Raw genomic sequence first — 5,414 nt, 5'->3', positions numbered from 1 at the left:
AAGTTAGGGGCGCCTGGGTGGCGCAATCGGTTAAGCGTCCGACTTCAGCCAGCTCACGATCTCGCGGTCTGTGAGTTCGAGCCCCGCGTCAGGCTCTGGGCTGATGGCTCGGAGCCTAGAGCCTGTTTCCGATTCTGTGTCTCCCTCTCTCTCTGCCCCTCCCCCGTTCATGCTCTGTCTCTCTCTGTCCCAAAAATAAATAAAAACGTTGAAAAAAAAATTTTTTAATAAAAAAAAAAATAAATAAAGTTAAACCCAAACAAAATATCTTATCCAAGATTGAGCTGGGAATCAAACATTGGTCAAAGTCCAAACTCCAAGCCATGATCGACACACTTTGTGATCTCACCTATGGGACAATAGCCCCTACGGAATCTATATAAAATGCTCTTGGAGAGGTCTTTGAAAACACCTTTATATATATATTAAGTCACCTTTGACATAGTCACTGATATGAATTAATTTATTCCGCAAAAGAAATGGAACCCTTCACAGTTCAACAGCTCCTACCAACACTTAACTGAGATGAGTAACACTAGAAATTAAAGCAGAGACACAAACACTGGCAGCGTCCCTCTAAGTATGAGCAGCTCTCAACAGCCTGCAGATATTTTAATGTGTTTTTCTCAACGTCTACCTATGGGGACAGGTTCCCCAGAGACCAACCCAGCTTGCATCTAGCTGCAGAGAGCATGCCTCATCCTTGGAGAAAGTGCCTTAGCTCCCAGGCATGGAATCAGTAAGGTCGAAAAATACTTTCCCACCAAAAGAGTCAACTGGATTTCTCAGTTAACTAATGTTGAGAAGCTTTATTGCCATCAAAAACAACCTGATAACTTCTAAGACTATCACAGCCCCTAACAAAGTAAGTCCATGGAACATCACAAAACCGCTCTGGCTCTGGATGAAATCTTTACCTAACAGAACCTTCAGGCTTCATGTCAATAGTTTGGATGCAAGAATGTAGGTCCATTTTTCAGTTGCTCAAATAAAGAAAACAATAAATTATCATTCTTTCTGGTTCTCAAATAAGGGTTTATTATACCCCAAGATTAAAAGGAAGGAATAAAAGTAAAGGACAAATCAGACCAGAGACAAAATGGATAGGTTTCCTCCCATGATTGCACATTACTTTTGTGACATTTTAAATATTGCACTTTGCTTCAAGGCTGTCATCCTGTTTCCAAACAGCTCAGAGCCATGCCCCTCATCACAGCCCGAAGACTGCCTGCATTGATTTAATGACCATCTCTGACCAGAACCTGCCTCCAATGTATCTATGTAACAGGTGGGCAGTGGAGGGAGAAGCAAGGGGTGGGAACTGTTTATCCTACTGGTTAGGTCCCTCCTCCAACGTTCATCATTCACCCTATCTGGGTAGCTTTCACCTGCCCCCCGCTGGAGGTTGTTATGATCAAGGTCTATACAGATCTCGCTTTAGAATGACTTCCAGGCCATCAAACCACCTTAATAAAACTAAAAAACAAAACAAAACAAAAAAACAAAACAAAACAAAAAAACAAAACAAAACAAAAAAACCACCTCCTCAGTAAACAAAAGTATCCCCACCAGGCAGACCCACAGCCTAACTGGGGGTGAGTCAGCTCACCAATGCACTGGAGATTTGGCTGAAACCTTGCTGAAATTTTCTCAACTTGCTGATGTTAAGCCAGAAATCAAGAAGGAAGCAGAGAAAGAATAGAAGCAATTTAAGTTCACTGGGAGTCCCAGACTTGACAGCTACACCCCCAAAAAGCAATCATTCTGCATTTGCTTTAAGGACTAGGGACTAGCAGAACCACCTCCAACTGCAGCAGACAGAATTTTGAGAGAGGAATCAAGATGCTGTGCAAACAGAAGTCACAACCACCTCTGTGAGGGAAGAAGCAGGTCTCCTTGGTGAGTAAAACGCAGCTTGTGATCATGTTATCGGAGTCTGAATAAATATTACAAGGCACTAAGGGACATCGTACTCAAAGCTTCACATGTTCTAATAACCGTGGACAACTAGACTGCCTATTGTCCCCATCCCAGTTCCTCTCCATGCCAGCTGTGTGTCTACAGGCGAAGTGCTTAACCTCTCTGGGCTCAGAGTCATCTGTGAATTGGAAATAATCATTGGGAATGTAAGCTGGTGCAGCCACTCTGAAAAACAGTATGGAGATTCCTCAAAAACTAAAAACAGAACTACCCTATGACCCAGCAGTTGCACTACTAGGCGTTTATCCACAGGATACAGGTGTGCTGTTTCGAAGGGACACATGCACCCCCATGTTTACAGCAGCACTGTCAACAACAGCCAAAGTATGGAAAGAGCCCAAGTGTCCATCGATGGATGAATCGATACAGAAAATGTGGTGTATATATATACAATGGAGTATTACTCGGCAATCAAAAAGAATGAAATCTTGCCATTTGCAACTACATGGATGGAAGTGAAGGGTATTATGCTAAGTGAAATTAGTCAGAGAAAGACAAAAATCATGACTTCACTCATATGAGGACTTTAAGAGACAAGACAGATGAACATAAGGGAAGGGAAACAAAAGTAATATAAAAACAGGGAGGGTGACAAAGCAGAAGGGACTCATAAATATGGAGAACAAACAGAGGGTTACTGGAGGGGGTGCGGGAGGAGGGATGGGCTAAATGGGTGAGGGACACTAGGAATCTACTCCTGAAATCATTGTTGCACTATATGCTAACTAATTTGGATGTAAAGTTAAAAAAATAAAACTAAAAAAAGGAAATAATCATGACTCCTACAACTCAAAGGGGAGTTAAAATCTTGGAAGAAGGTAATTTACATAAAACGCCTAGCACTGGCACATACAAAAGTCAACATCATTTTATGGTTGTTATTATTACTATTATTCCCATTTTACAGATGATGAAACCAGCCTTTGAAGACATCACAAATCTGTGTGAAGTTACATCGCTAACAAATAACATAACTGGGTCTGATGGACTCCAGACCTCTTATTACCGTCTCTCCTCTCCCTTCAACTTTCCCCCTGATCATTCCTAAGGATCTCTCCAATGTGAGATCAGTCACTGGCTTGTCTGGGCAATAAAAAAATCTTGTAAAAAAAAAAAAATTAAAATTCCCTTAAAAACCCAGATTGTAGTAATTATTGTAGTAGAAATGGTTGTTTTTATTGCTACCGTTATCACCCTAGTAGTAAGTAGTCAGTGCCCTATGGTGTGCCATTGTGGGCTAAGGTGTATACATTCAACTTCACCCCTCCCCTCTTAGGAGAGCCTCCCCTTGGCACAATTCAGTGAAAACATCAGAGACTGGGAAGCGGTAACACAGAAAGAGAGCTATGTGTTGGCAAGGCAATCATGAAAAAGAAATATTGTTGAATGGTCCCAAAACAAGGGTCTTTAAAACAGATGGGGTGGAAGGACCAGCACATCAAATGTCCATGTCATAAAAGCAAGTATCACACACCCCACTTTTGAGAAGCTGATGAATGGTTGACAACCACAGATCACAGAGAGACGGTCCTTTGCTAACCCATCACAGCCATAAAGGTAGGGAAGAAACGGCCGTGATTTTTCTCTAATGGAGTGCAAAGCCACTGCACTGAGGGTAAAATTCAAAGGAAGAGTTGGAACCTCCCAAACTTAAAAGAAAAAAAAAAAAAAAGTTTAAGACAGTACTCGTGTCCAGGGACACATTTTAACAAAGCCACATCACTTTCATCTTCTACATTTTTATGGGAAGTAAAATGACTCTGGGTCTGATTTTAGCACTTCTTCCGTATCCTAATCTCTAAAAAAGCTGAGATTGAGTCTTGTTCACGGCTATACACTCAGTATGTACAACAATGCCTGGCACATAATAGGTAGATAATAAATATTTGCTGAATGCATAAATCATTTATCTAAATCTCTTAACGGGCAAACATTAAGGACTCAGTAAATAAATGGTACCTGATTATCATTATTCCTATTTTTCCTCTACATAAAGATCAATCTATTTCTTTGGATTCCCACAATTTGCAAATCTTAAATGCAAAGTTCACAGTCAGCAAGTACTTCATGAATAAACAAAAAAAGTACCTGCCACTACATCACAAACAGATGCCTGCCATCATAAATGAGGACTTAAACCACACTAAAATCAGAAACGCACACAAACCCTGCAATTCACTGTTGTATATATTGAACATTTCCTTCCTAGAGCAGACAAAGGAAGCCACATAGTAGAAAAGGTAAGTAACCAGTGACCTTCTTTTTTTTTTTTTTTTAACAACCTAAAAGCTCATCACTGTCATTCCTCTTTTCCACCTGAAGAGCAAACTCCTTGAGGGCCAAAACTGGAGAAGAGATAAACCCAAGATTGCTACTTCTAGTTGGCCAGAAAAACAGATGAATGCTAAGGGGGAGATTTTAATGTTAAAGTGTATTACTTCTTTTGAGGGGGTGGCTAAAAATACTTTAACAAAAAGGAAATGTTTCTCCCATACCAATTTTTCTGTTATTTACTCACCCCTGCTCCTATCTTCACTAAAAGAAATTCACAGGATTTTATAACTCTAAGCAATATCAGAATCACCAAATGACCAAACTTCTCAGTTTGGTCATTTCTTTTACCAGTGGAGAAAAAGCAGAGGTGTGGCTATTTCATGAGAAAACAAAATTACACCCAGGACATCGACTGTTCTCAGAACATGATATAATTAACACAAACTGACTTTAGATCTGCAAAGGCCACTAATACCCTTTGCAAATCCAATTTGCATTTTTGCCTCAATTTCTGCCTTATCCTTTTTTCATATCCCAGCTTCCACTTTCCCCGTAACTTGACATCTCTCTTAGGAATTCATGTACAAGAAGGTCTTTCAACAGGTGCAGATCAAGAGGCCCAGGGTTCTCAAATCCACATGTAGGAAGTGGTAAAGACCAAAGCTTTTACAAATGTGGTTGCTTGCCATCAGTATTCCCCCAAATCAAGTGGGCCCAACCCAACCTGACAAAGTCCGGGGCTCTGTGACTGGAGTGATCCAACCAGAGCTCAAATGATCCACCACGTACTCTGTGACAGGAGCACACAGCTCACTGATTTCTTCTTTTAAAGTAGGCTTCACGCCCAATGTGGGACTTGAACTCATGGCCCTGAGATCAAAAATCACATCCTCTACCAACTGAGACAGCCAGGAGAGGAGCCCCTTACCTATTAAACTAAAGCCAGAAAGACCCTACACCATGCCCCCAGTCAACAGGCCACAGAGAAGACAATGACATCTCCTGTGGTTCCCAGAGAGAAAGGTAATGACACAAAAGCACACTGCTCATGTGAGCAAGTGATCAAGGTCAAAGTGACATCCATAGAATTTTAAAATTTGAGAATTTTAGGGAGGAAAGAGTCACTCAAGGTCATGTGCAACACTTTTCTGTGACATGTC

At 41.0% G+C, this 5,414-nt stretch overlaps 1 protein-coding gene across 15 annotated transcripts in view; it reads right to left on the bottom strand.

Moving 5' to 3' along the window:
• Positions 1-5,414, bottom strand: part of MAGI1 (membrane associated guanylate kinase, WW and PDZ domain containing 1) — a 642,539-nt gene that overhangs the window by 489,131 nt on the left and 147,994 nt on the right. The window lies entirely within an intron of this gene.

This window comes from Puma concolor, chromosome A2 (genome assembly GCF_028749965.1).
Source record: "Puma concolor isolate L17-30 chromosome A2, mPumCon1.1.hap2, whole genome shotgun sequence".
Taxonomy (NCBI): Eukaryota; Metazoa; Chordata; class Mammalia; order Carnivora; family Felidae; genus Puma; species Puma concolor.
The sequence above is the reverse complement of the archived record's forward strand: the minus strand, read 5'-3'. Positions and strand labels throughout refer to the sequence as shown.